The sequence below is a fragment of the Tachysurus fulvidraco genome, chromosome 6 (assembly GCF_022655615.1).
Source record: "Tachysurus fulvidraco isolate hzauxx_2018 chromosome 6, HZAU_PFXX_2.0, whole genome shotgun sequence".
Lineage (NCBI taxonomy): Eukaryota > Metazoa > Chordata > Actinopteri > Siluriformes > Bagridae > Tachysurus > Tachysurus fulvidraco.
In genome coordinates, this window is record NC_062523.1 from 20164040 (window position 1) to 20178475 (window position 14436).

At 36.5% G+C, this 14436-nt stretch overlaps 2 long non-coding RNA genes across 5 annotated transcripts in view; both read right to left on the reverse strand.

The window, feature by feature from the left end:
- LOC113654232 overlaps positions 1–13440 on the reverse strand; it is a 56174-nt gene extending 42734 nt beyond the window's left edge. For 3 of the 4 annotated variants that reach the window (XR_003443318.2, XR_007140734.1, XR_003443320.2), the window contains exons 1-2: positions 13225–13440; positions 11923–12042 (exon numbers count right to left, since the gene is read on the reverse strand). This is a non-coding gene — a long non-coding RNA (uncharacterized LOC113654232). The remainder of the gene's footprint in view (positions 1–11922; positions 12043–13224) is intronic. The other variant, XR_007140735.1, reaches the window with a different exon arrangement.
- On the reverse strand, positions 51–4456 carry LOC113654233. The gene is made up of 5 exons (XR_003443322.2): positions 4208–4456; positions 3708–3886; positions 3549–3613; positions 3333–3418; positions 51–2654 (listed from the first exon to the last, which is right to left on the reverse strand). It is a non-coding gene; the product is annotated as an uncharacterized LOC113654233 (long non-coding RNA).
- Positions 13441–14436: the final 996 nt, after the last annotated feature.

Here is a 14436-nt window from a genome sequence, read left to right on the forward strand (position 1 = left end):
TGTAGTACAAACATATCATTGAGCCTCATGAGAATCTATCCCTTACAAAAAAAGTCACACGTTTTTATTATTCACACTTATATATGTTTTTAGACACCTCACTCATTTCACATGCAGCTCATGTGTTTTTATTTTTTCCACATGGTTCTTGTATTGTCACATCCTTATATTTCACATTTAATTATGTACGAATTTTGGTTCATCGTGTACAATTTCAGGGTATAACCTGTACAACTCTGTCATACGTTTCTTACAAAAGTCACATTCAAAGAACATATAAATGTGTGTAAAATGCATGGGAGGTTTGGGTAAGGGATTACTCTAAGTGGATCATGGCCATTCTGTTCACTGAATGTAAGTAATACAATTCCTGTTTAACAACTAATAATTAAAAAGGAAGGACCAGCTAAGAGTAGTTAGTACTAACAGTAGCAAACATTTAACCATTTTCCGTGACCTTTCAGACTCTATGCCTGGAACTGTGCCCTCCACATGCCCTCTGTGTGCCAGAGAGACAGAACTGCTGCCCACCCACATGCTCACCACCCGAACGACACAACCACCCCCACACTCCCCAAAAGTGTCACCCAGTCCTTCTAACAAGGGTGAAGGCCATATGTGACTCCCTCATTAACAGCTACATAAAAGAGACAAGGAGTACAGAGGGACATCTGGGCCTGACTGAGACCCAGAACATACAGAGTGAGCGAGAGAGAGAGAGAGAGAGAGAGAGAGAGAGAGAGAGAGAGAGAGAGAGAGAGAGAGAGAGAGAGAGAGAGAGAGAGAGAGAGAGAGAGAGACAGAGAGGCTGTGGGTGACAGAAAAAAAGTAAAGTGAAGCAGCAAAAAAAAAGGAAAGATGAGAACCAGTACGATAAAGAAGAGAAAAACTAGACAGAAAACTAAATCTACCTAGGAATACATCCTTATAGGAACAGTCAACAACTTTTTTTTTTTACCCAAATGTACAGGGGATGTCTAATAGGACATCACCACCCAATCACTTCTTCCAGATAATGCTGACAGAGATGACAGCCACAGTGGTAAATACACACAGCCAAACACGGCACATTGCATGCTGTCAGTGGAACAGATCTCACAGCTAAATCAATCCCAGGAAGCAGTGACACTCCTGTCATTTCACACACCTTTATTCCCCTGAAGACTCACAGATATGGTGCCATAACTCCAGGTATTGGCAGAGGTCCCACTAGCTAAGAGAGCTGACAAGACTGTTTAATGTCTTCTAAATGTCTCTTAACACACAATACTGCTCTGAGACTTTACAATGACCCTAAGAAAAAAATACTGACTTTGACCACACACTGAAAAATATCCGTCTGTCCAAGTGATTCACTTAAAAACGACTTTTTTGTTCAGTTTGATGTTGTTATTAGTTAAGAGTATATTATTTTATTTTGTATATCCTTGGTGACTCAAGTGGATCTGGACTCATCTGGGTGCACTTATATATGTGTTGCTCTTTTCAGTGTCTAGCATTTTATTGTGTACTGCCATTTCTGACAAGCTTTCTGGACTCAGTATAGCCATTTGAAGTCACAAAGTCAAGTGGACAATCTAGCGAACAATTCTATTTTTTAACTCCATAGCTTTAATTTTGTAACTCTGATCACATGACCCAAACTACATGTGCACAATAAAACCTACATCCTATATTTCATTTTATCTTCATCCAAACCTCTTCAGTTATGCCTTATTTTTCCTAACTAAAATTCTGCATGTCACCTGCACTCAATGGAACTATAAATAAATTAGTGGGTAGTTGAATGATTTAGAATATTTGCCCAGATTTAAAAAAATGTAATAAGTGAAAAGATTTCTCTCATGTCTTGTTTATAATGGTTCAGTATCTTACAATGGTTACTGTATCTTCAAAATCGTTTATCGGTTTACTAACGAATAGCACATCATATTGTATGCATGCAAATGTGCCAGAGAGTGCAAATGAGCAAGAAGGATATGCAAAAATAATAAACTCAGAAAAAAACAAACAGAAATTGTCAGCCCACGCAAAGGAAAGTAAAACGGCTTACTGGGAATTTTCCCAAATTTCTCAATAGTCAATTTGCCTTGTCTATGTAACTCTAATGCAAAATGGCACACATACGTGGAGTTCTCTACCATTAATTCAGTGAGTATGCACGTAAACTTTTAGCTAGAAGCTGCCTCCTGATAAAAAGGTTTTATCAGACAAAGGAAATGTTCACCTGACTGTTCACCTCAACAGAATTAGAGTTAGGGTAGGAAAGCTAAACACAGCAGTATGCAGTTGTACCACACACACACACACACACACACACTCGATCTTAACATAGCAAGACTTAGCTAGAGATTTCTCAAAGCAGTTCCCTCTCGTCTCAGACTGTCCTGGTCCATTGCACACTCACAGTGCCTCCTCCATTATTGTTCATCCGGATCAGTGGGGCAAGGTTAGGGACGCAAAAACTGAGGACCCCCCAGCCTGCCTAAGAACTCCTCCAGCCGGGCTACTGTCAGAGGGAACAGCTGGGCCTCCTCCACGTTCCTGCCCCCTGCTTTTAACAGCGGGTCACCTTGCCTTCCTTAACACTGCCATCATCCTCCACTCCCACAGTCCCTCTGCACTACCATGGCCTCACCTCCACACCTGAGTGCCTGGGTGAAGGAAATACAAAGACTTTTTATCCTTCCTCTAACAGTATCGCAGGGTAATTTGCTAATTGAAATATGCTGATAACTAAATGGGCCCTCAAGCAGTTATTTTACTTATTTTCGTGTTTTTTAAAGTAGTTAATCGTTTTCTGAAAATTCATAATCTCACTGTAGCTCTGAAAGTTCAGTATTGGTCAGAAGTTCCGAATATATAAACGATCAGTAATCTCGGAAATATGGTTTGCATATATATATATATATAAAATACATATATACATTTTCTACATTCTTTAAAAGCTTAAATGTACCACCCTTAAACAGTATTCATTTATTATGAAATGTAGCAAGAAAAATGTTTACAGTATAGTGAGTAAAATCCATATTAAATGAATTATAGTTTTGTACAAAGCCTAATTCTAGTTCTTCTCTGAATACATTTCTAGTTCTCCAGTTATCATCCCTGTTTATCTTTAAAACTCAATTTTAAAAAGTCATTAGGACCAAAAAAAAGGATATTTATGGTATTTATTCACTATTTCACTTTTTTATCATGCTATTTTAATTTCCTCTGAATTTATTTTCTCATTTTCTTCTGTGGCCATGTGAAGACTATATATCTCACCGCATGTGTGTTAGGCAGGTAGGAGAGGAGATCTCCTGAACAGGTAAATTATAACTCACACAGAGGCAGAACTCGTTAGTCGACCTGTCAATCAACACGAGGCATGCTGAGGAGGCAATCGCAGTGACACCGGCAAAGAGGTCACCTATGAAGACATTCATTTTCAATTCATCCCTCAGATCTCCATCGAAATCAATTTACTGCACATCAGCGACTTTGGCTTGCCCCCATGGCAACCAGTGCCATGTAGCCACAGTGCATTCTAACTAACCTACCTTATAGCACATCTGATTATGCAAACACTGCAGTGTCAAAATGGAGCACTCAGCATTACCTTCATCTGCAACAAAACAGTAATCTCACATTAAACAAAGTCTGTAAATATGTGCTTGATTGTGATCATTATCTTAACAGGGAGCTCTTGGAGTCTGTACTTAGCTGTGTGACTGTGTCACCCTGTCTGTCTCAGGCGCTTGCGTCCTCTCATTGAGATGCAGTGCAGGATACACAGGCCACAGGGAGATTCGATCAGTGGCACTAGTATTAAATTAGTTGTTGGGCATTCTGCATATGTCAGCACAGTAGTTCATTAACAGTGTTTGTTTTTGAAAACCTGAAGAAATATGATAAAAAGGGAAAGATAAAGGAGAAAATAAGGAACAAGGAAGAAAGCAGCGTGAAGAATAAAAGCACACATAGCTGAGTCATCAGTCACGTCAAGGACACCAAAGACGAGCTTTATGGATTACACTTTCGGGACTTGTAATATCGTTAAGTTTGTCTAAAGCAGACATTGAAGTGTAGCAAATTTCCAGAAAGCAAATTCATGTCAATAAGTGCATTTGCATAAAAAGTCAAATTAAGAACACAAAAAAAAATAAACTACAGCAAGCCACGAGTTGTCATCAAATTTAGCATCATCGGTGTCACTCACCTACACATATCTAAATTGGATAAACTGTCTTTCCAGTGCTTTCTATTGCATGGAACAGATGCCATTCTTTCTGCCAAACAGGCAGGTGTCACCATGTTAACAGTTCAAAAGTGTGAGAATGGGTCTGTAGGGCATGACAGGGTGGAGGGGGCACATATGCACACCAAACTAGCAGAAAATAACTGCCCCCGCCCCCTCTTCCCTCTCCTCCACCCTCTCTCCAACAAGCTTTATAATGCTACGATGAAGCAAAATGAGACAGCCCAGGGAGTGAGGGCTTCTCACCGTGCCACTGCAGACTCATTAGTGAAGAACTGAACACCTGAGATTTAATTAGGACATGTTAACGAGCCCAGGCAAGGCAATCTTATTAGTGGACCACAATGTTTTAAGTGGATGGGGAAAAAGTCAAGGCCGTTAAATATATAATGGGAAATCTAATTTCAGAAAAGAAACGAATTCAGAAAGGAATGTCCTAGACCCAGATGTAAAAATGTTATCCAGTAGTTAGAATGTTGCACGGCTGGTACCGACGCCGGTGCTGCTGTACCTGGCTCTGAGGGGATTGAAACACTTAGCATCCGGTAACAGTGACACTCTGTTATTAAAATTCATGTGTCACAGGGGCATTCTGCTAAAACCTCACCCCTGCTGAGAGCAGCTTGAAGATCAAGCTAGAATAATACCGGCTAATACAGGCTCACTGATGATTTAACACCATTTTCAGGGACGCATCTCTAACAGAAAAACCACAAGAGGAAGGAAACAAAGAAAATAGTCATTTCTGATTACTTTTTAGAAAATATTTGGGGAGAATTTAACATCTTAAACTGTTTCGTCTTGTATATGAATCTGTCATGTTCGTGTCTAAATTACATTAACATGCCTATTAAAGAAACAAACATTGGAAATTTCTGTCAATATCACTGCAGTAAACTTCAGCCTGTTAAATGATGTAATATCAGAAGTAAACATAGTGGGGGAAAAAGGAAAGCTAACCTAGAAGTGCAGTGATACTGTATGTCTATCCATCCTAAGCACCTATCCAGGACAGTCACTAGAGTCCACCAATCTGTATTGCCATCTAGTGGCTAAGCCTTGGCCAGATCAATATGCTAAACTTGCCTTAAACAAGCCTAAATCTATAAAATTCCACAATAGCAGCTTTGTCTTTATCAAACACTTTCATGTTAAGACTAAATCAGATTACCTCTGTTGATAGCTGAGATGGTGTGGAGGTAAATGTTACACAAAACGAGAACGCTCTGATTAAATTTGATTCACTTTCCCCTGTACATACACAATCTGCATGCTTTTCAGGGCCAGAAAGCGATCAATTATTGAATAATTAACCTCTTTTGACATGCCTAGCGCAAATAGATCAATAAAGATCACTTAAAGAGTGGTGTAGAACATGATGTACCATCAGTCTCCTTCTTCATGCTAGGCAGTGAGAGCCACTAGAACATTTCATTAGCTGTAAAGGACAACTTTAAATCATGATAGGGGGAGGGATTCATATGCATTTGTTTTGCATAGCTCCAAGGCATGCGGGGGTGTTTGGAGGTGGTGGGGGATGAGAGACAGATTTTGCATACAGATATTATAAATGCAATTGTCTTCTTCATGCAGGCAAGCAGGGGGTTCTTTGGAAATTGACTTTTTGATTATTCATTTAGTGTGATAATTAAATAGTCCTTGCCCTGGGAACACAGAATGACTGAACCACGTCGAGGATATCTAACAGGGCTTGACGGAGCCCTTAATGTTTATCACTGCTAATATTTCACTGCCTAAAACAACGCTTGCTGCTCTTCTGTGACCCATGACACTCAGATTTTATCTGCACACAAGTTGTATGGAAAGTGACAGCACCGAACAGACTTTAAAAGTTTTCCCTACTGAGCATACCCTTAAGTTAGCGAGTCCCTATGCTCTATACTGTAACTGACACCTAAGAAACTGCCACTGTACTAAGAAAAGATCTTTATAGGTTATTTTTAAGGTTGCAGCAGACAGGATTACTGAACTCAACAGATTTAAGGTAAGGTACGCAGTTTTCACAGCTAGAACAAATGCATAAATTTATGTAGGATTATTATATATATTAATTTATGCATTTGTTCTAGCTGTGAAATCATATATAAATATATATTAATTCCACATTCCGCATAGCAATATATCATGCTATTATTACTGTATTCCAGCTGAAGATATTATATTTTAATTATTGATCTAAACATTGTATAATAATTAATATAAATGTATTTACTTCTTTCACATATCAATTCTTTTATATAATAATAATAATTTTTTTCAAGTAATACATTAAAGAGGGTGGTTAAACTTACATATATTCTCCTTTAAGTCTCTTGTAATGTACATCTACTTTTCTCCTGCTCTTGCATACAGGAAAGAGTAAATTAACAGCTAACAGATTGAGTGAAACAGCAACTTTTTCACTCTTCTGGTTATAATGCCACTATAAGCATGGGAACGCTGTATGCATTGTAATTTCTGAGATCCTTTTGATATTCTTTTCCTTTGATAAATATTTTTCCTTTCATAAATCCTTTGGTAAACTTTTTTCCTCCTTCAAAATTCCACCAAAAACTAAATCTAAGACATGCAAGTCATTTTGTCAGTATTACACTATGCCAAAGAAATAAAGAAAAAATTTACTCTGTCCTCACAATTTGAGCTTTCACAGTTCTTTTCAGGAAAATGCTCATTTGTGTACACATTGCATGTAACTTCAAGCGATATTTTATCATTGTATGTTCGGTCACTGCTCATATGGATGGATGGATATGTAGTCATCCTCGATGAGTCCTGCAACTTCAGGAAAGCTGAACAGCCGGAAGAGCCTTTGTTATGCTAATGCAGGATGTGCTAATGGGAATGTTTGGGTTCACGAACTGCGTAGCTTGTCATAAGTCAAACTGCATTTGAATAACCTATGAAAGTTTGTTACTCCAAAAGCAGTCTCTATTAAACCACTGGGCTGAAAACAGGCCTTGTTTCTGTGCTCTGTTAAAAGGATGGGCATAATTTTTCATAAATGTTATTTAAATGAAGTTGTAATAAATCTGCAATTGATTTATGGACTTGAATAATCATGACAATAGAAATGCGAAGAATTTGAATAAAACACATTTGAATTATAAATTTGTTTATAAATTATGGAAAGTTTCTTCTGTTCGTGTATATTTTAAAATGATTTTCTGCTTGCAGTCTCTTTCAGTTCACACAGCCCTTTTTTTTCAAGGGAAGATTCATAAACATGTTTACAATTTCGTGTGCTAATCGTTAAGATGCATTACCTGGGGTTATGGCATGATAACTACAATTCAAGTCATCAAGTCTTCCATTTGAAATAATCAGCAATTTGTTTAAATCTTTCTGGGGGAGTTTGGCAGATTTTAATATAATGATTTAAGAAGTTTTATAATCTGCCAACTAATGTCAAGTGCATCAAAACAAATAAATAAAAATGGAAATACAGGTAAATTAGAGGTTAATAGTCCTATACACTTTAAATTTATTTAGTCTGTGTGTGTTTAAACACATGCAAATTATATATAGAGTAGCTGAGGAAATTCTTTTAACTCTATGTATGTATATCTTTATAGGTACATCATAAGCATATATCTCACAACAATAATGAGTACCAATGCTACCAAATCTAACCTCTTTCCCCTCTGCAACCCCTTAAAAATCGTTCAGGCTAATTTCAATATTCATGAGCTCTCCACAGGCTCAGTTCAGCAGTTTCCATTAAGCATTAATTAGGCGCCGGAGGGGGAAGCAAACACAAATAAGGAGCTGAATAACTAATTAAGGTGTTTGAAATGCTGGAGGCCCACAATCCCACTAATGTCTGGTTAGGTTTGAACAAGGGTTTTTTTTTTTGTGTTGTTTTTTTCTCTTTCTTTTTTTGGTGTGGGACAGGGGGGTTTACTTCCACAAACACACTTACACGTCTTACAGAAATCTACACCGACACAAGGACAGTCACAAATATCAAAGTAAATATAATACAGTTAAAAAAGCTTAGAAGTTTGAGCTGAACATGCAGAAAATGACTGGCCTTACACAGCTACAGACCTCGGCATGAATAGATGCTTTTCACTAGGACATGTGTACCCCAGATGTGGCCTTGCCACTAAGATGAAAGACATTTCTTCATGTTTTTAATTTGTAAACCCATTTTGTATTTGATGGACATAAAATCATTTCATGATTTTGTCACACGGCACACAGAGCCAGCTTCTCTTTTCAATCCTTTTTACTGATTTACAACATGAGAGCGCATACTAAAGGGCACATAATTAAGATTTATCTCTACTTGTTCACAAGCACAAATATGATATTTAAAAATATCACAGATGAATAATATATTTAAAAATAAACACACAGTATAGTGTTGTTTATTTTACACTTTAAGTTCCTTTATGTCATCAATTTAACCTTAATAAGAAAAAAACAAGTTCCACATCATTAGAATTCAGATTAATCACCATCATATATTTAACCTATCAACAAGGGCATAAGTGGGTATGGCAAACAGTTTAACATGTTGAACGTGCTTATATTTGTCATGTTCAAAATAAACAAATTATAACAATGTTATTGCCATAAGGACCAACCTTAATTTAATTCACTTATCTCATCTTTTAATTAATGAATTATCTCACCTTTTTATTCAGCGAATTTCTTCAGTTGCACAGCAAATTAAATGTATAGTATTAAAATATGTAGATATTTTTAACAAAAGGTGTGTAGGGAGCTTTGTTTGCTTCAGGGTCTACGATAACACCAAACATCATATTTTCTCAGCACGTTCTACCTTCATTAAGACCATTTGTCCTGTTCGACTAAGGCTTTTTAGGATAACAGCATGGTCGGAGATGAGGATTTGAAATACATTAGAAAAATAATTGATATTTCTATAAAGGAATTAAGCATAAGCTGGGAAATAAGATTTGAACTGAACTGATGAATCCTAAACAGGTACTTTAGGCTTAGGGTCTGTCACGCATAATAAGTATGTTCCTTATATATGACTCTCAAATAAGCTTTTAACTTCAAAAGTGCTTAAAAGTTCCTGGATTGTTCAAATGAGTAAAACAATATATATATATATATATATATATATATATATATATATATATATATATATATATATATATATATATATATACAAATGCAATCGCTAGACTGTATAAAGTAAAAGTAAAAAATAGAAGACTAGAATAGAGAATTTCATATAAAAAATATATATATATTTACATCATATAATAATTTACATCATCCTATATATATATATATATATAGAATGATACACAGTAATGTCGCACCATTATATAAACCTTATATTTTAGTGTCCAAAATTATTAAGCCACAATGGAAAATAATTGTTGAATGCATGCATCTCATTTGGTAGCACAGAATACGTATGTGTGTCTCTGTGTGTGTGTGTGTGTGTGGGGGGGGGGGTATTTATTAAGCTGTTCAAAGAAAACAGTGCATTTAATTTCTTATTTGGCTGGGACAAGAACACTGCTTAAGGTCAGGGGTAGTTACTGTAGGAGACAGAGCAAGGGCAGATCAGTAATAACAATGAGAGATATGAACCAGTCGAAGAAGGTAAAACATTCTCCTTTCCCTCTGATGCTTAAGTGTTAATTATCCATCAGGTTTAATTAATTGCTAGCTAGGAACTTCCAATTGTAAAGAAGCTCCCATTCTGCTATATAAGCAGTTAGCTTGTGCAGAGGAGCTCCTTATATTTACACAGTCATATTCTAAACATTAAGGAGCATAACCATGAACAACCATTGCCAACATGTATTATCCTTATAAAATAGAACCATCCAGTAGACTGATACTAGATAATGAGGAGCGTGGTGAAACTGACTTTTCTCTTACATGTGATGCTAAAAACCTTCCATTATAAACAAGTTATTTATAAAACACCATTTTTTCTTTTATTAGTGTTTTTGCCATCTCATGATAGCTTCAACTCAATACTATAATACAAGATATACGTATAGTTTTACATAATGCTGTAACTGTGACCTCGTTATTATTCTTTTCTCATTTAGAGCAATATTCACTCTAACAGGAGTCATTTTGTGTAATGGTGGGTCGGTATACAACAGTGCACACAATGTTGGGTTGTGTGTAGAACTCGGTGTGCTGGGTTGCCAGTCACAGTTCATTTTCCCCTTAATTTCTGCATTCCTCAACCGATTCGTGATTATTTATGACCCAGGGGATTTGAATACATTTCAAGTCAAGAATTGAGAAAACATTGTCTGTTTTCTTTTTACTTTTCTGGAACACATTATGTTTGGCATAAATTTATTGAAATAGACTTTTGCCAAGATTACATTTAGTTTTCTCCAAGGTTTGTATAAAACAGTCCAGGCAATTTTAGACATCAAAACAACATGAAACCTTTTTTTAACTTCTTTAAAATACATTCAATTCATACAAATGTCTAACTTACCTAAGCTATAGATTTAGAGTGTATGATTTTGGTTCATGTTCAATTCAATTTTGTTTTTATTTATTTATATATATATATATATATATATATATATATATATATATATATATATATATATATATATATATATATATATATATATATATGGTGCTTTTAACAATAACACTGTTCATCTAGATCCGTAATGAGAAAACAATAGGTGACGTTGGTAAGGAAAATCTCCCTGAAACACAATGGGGAAGAAACTTTGAGAGTTTCTCTACAATATTATACTCTACAGTATGAGATTATCTAATAAGGTAAGAGTGAGACTTGGTCATAAACTCCAGTGCAAAGGAAACACTATATTACAATCAGTGTGGTATTATCAGGAGTTGCATGCAATCAGCCATAATATTGCAACTGCCTGCCTAATATTTTGTAGGTCTCCCAAAACAGCTCTGACCCAAAAAGGCATAGACACCCCAAAACCTCTGAAGGTGTGCTGTGGAATTTGGCACCAAAACTGCAGATCCTTTTGTCCTGTAAGTTGCAAAATGGAGCCTCCACAGATAGGAACAGATGGACTAGTCTACATTCCCCACAAGCATCGGTGAGACTTGGGCACCCATATTCATATCACTGGTTGTCCTTCCATGACCACTTTTGGTAGACACTAACCATTGCATACTATGAAGACCCCACAAGTCCTGTTGTTTGGAGATATTCAGACACTGTCATTTAGCCATCATTTGTGAAAGATGCTCAAATGTTTTTCCTGCTGCCTAATATATTTCATGTTATGACAGCTGCTACTGCAACTAAATAATCAATGTTATTCACATCACCTGTCACTGCTTTAAATGTTATTGCTGTACATTGCTAGAATTTTTATATATATATATATATATATATATATATATATATATATATATATATATATATATATATATATGTATGTATGTAAACCTATAATAAGCTGGTCTAAGACTTTTGCAAACGCCTGTAAATCACACGTATTATTATTATACACTGAAATGAAATGTGATGAGCACAAATTAATTATTCTCAAAATATTTTGGCCTGATAATTGTATTCTAAACTTCAAATGACAATAACCTTTTCTTACTTTTTTTACAGAGAAAATTAGCGTGTGAGAAAGTGAAATGAAGCTGTGTCTGTCCTCTATCCTCAGACTAATGGTTTCTACCAGGTCTCTTACCTTCAGACAGAGGAAAGGCCTCCATTGTACAATATGGCCTACAGCCAGAGTCTTTCACTCCTTCAAATCCTCATCAAAGCCCAGAGGCCTCCAGCAGTCCCTGATGTTCACCCCAACCTGCTGGGAGGCAAACCACTTTAAATTAAACTAATTACTCCAACACCCTAATGTCTGCTTATATTTTGTAACAGAGAAGTGCCTAAAAACTATTTCAACACAAAACAATCTTACCATCATATTTAATTAAAACTCTTCCACATTCCCAAAGTCAAAAAAAAGTTTTAGTTTTATACAAAATGATTATTATACAAAAGCACCCCAGAGACTAGTAAGAAAAGAGAGAAACCAATTAAAAAAAGCATCCAGAAATATATTTGAAATAAATATTATTATTATTATTATTATTATTATTATTATTGTTATTGTTGTTGTTATTATTATTATTATTTTGTTATTGTTGTTGTATTCTTGCTTTGTTTTGAAAGTGATTTTCACTTTCAAAACAAAGTTTTTTTGGATTGTAATGCATTATGAATCGTAATCTATTGTCTATCAATAATGATCAAATAGCAAAACCACTTGATTACCTTAACCACTGTGACCTTCACATTACTTCAAAACAAACATGAGCTTTTGTAGGTCATCATAAAATAACATACTGTATAAAACTTCTTTGATTAAACTGACTCTAGTGCTCTACGATTTTCAAATCGAATTAAGAGTTTTAACCTAATGGATCATAGTGTAGAACTGGTTACTCCACTACAGACAATATTACTGGAACTGGACGTGTACAGAATGAGTGTACATCACTCACTCCCTTACATATGATGGAGCTGAATATGTGTGGCATGCACTCATACATGTGATGGATCTGGTCTGATTCATCGATGTTTGTTCCTGCGCAGGAATGATTGCAAGCAATCACCCAAAGGCCACTACCCTGATACAAATCATGGCATGAGGGACAAACTGCACTCACACATACAGTACAAACACAACCCATAATTTCTTTTGGCACGCCTGAAAAGGATTGTTTATGGTAACCTTGTAATCAACCTGCCTGGCAGCTCCACCATTAACCACTATAAGAAGGCGAGTACAATCTGGGACTGAAAGTGGGGGAGGCTCGCCTCTCTGATGGAGCACGACGCCGGCCCTGCCATCTTCCTCTCATCATCCGTTTTCAAGGAGCGCAATTTCCATTTCAGTCGGATTACACCTTTTAATGTATCACAAGCATTAAGTGGAGGGGAGAAAGGGGGATAGAAAAGGAAAAAAATCAGCTTCTCACACGCTTACATTTCAAACGGCGTATTCGAGCCTTTGAGTGAAGAGGAGTAGATGAGTGCCACCGCAATTAAAATCAAAAGCCTGGCACAGGAGAGCAGTGGCCTACAATAACCCTTTGTGTGCCACTGAACAGATGGGACAACATGAACAGCTGAAATTGGGTTAAATGTGATGAGACATTACCTGAATTTAGAGCATAGTGTGTGTGTGTGTGTGTGTGTGTGTGTGTGTGTGTGTGTGTGTGTGTGTGTGTGTGTGTGTGTGTGTGTGTGAGAGAGAGAGAGAGAGAGAGAGAGAGAGAGAGAGAGAGAGAGAGAGAGAGAGAGTGCGTCACCTCAGCACGAGGAGATCCCGCAATAATTGCAGCGCACGCGCACATCAGACACACGTGAAAAGAGCCTGTAATCTCGTTAAACCATGTCTATGATTAAATAAAAACGGTTCAGTAATGAGTCTTTTTCTATCTTCCTTTCTTTTATTTTGTGGAAAGAGAAAAAAACAACGTGACAATTTTCTCTTATGTTGTAAACATATTTAAACGCTGCTTGTTTGTTGCATCTTCATATTACGGCCCTATTTCGGTAAGAACTGCTTAAGGCTGATTTTTTATGCTTATGCATCTGGACATGAATACAGGCACGTACAGGCTGTCTCTCTCTCTCATTCACACACACACACGCACACACACGTTTGTCTTTTGTCTTGACTTTCCAGGGACATAATAATCAATGCAGCCAATTAATGTAAACTTATAAATTAAAGCTTTTTACACAAAGCCCAAAATGTCAGTACCTCCACATGCGCGCGCACACTCACACACACACAAACACACCCTCCATTACAGGGCACACACAAACAGAAAGCTTTTTTCTTCTGAATGATGTGTCTTAATTATATGCTTGTGCTCTGCATTAATACTCGTGTTTATATAAGCCATTGTGTATTCATTATTTCCAAGACGTTTCTGGAATTATGTTAAATAATGTCTACACAAAATCCAGACTTTAATAAGACTTGCCACTTTTTTGTTCATGCAATTCAAATAGCACCAGGTTTCTGTGGGGAAAGCCAAAGAAAATAAAATGTCTAAAGAGATTACAGAAAAGATTAAAGATTAAGGGGAAGGCCTTGCAAAAGTGTAGGATGGAAAAACTTGAAAAAAATGAGGCAAACTTTTGATTTCTGTAGCACATGTCTGGGAGAGGGTAACTACTGCATACG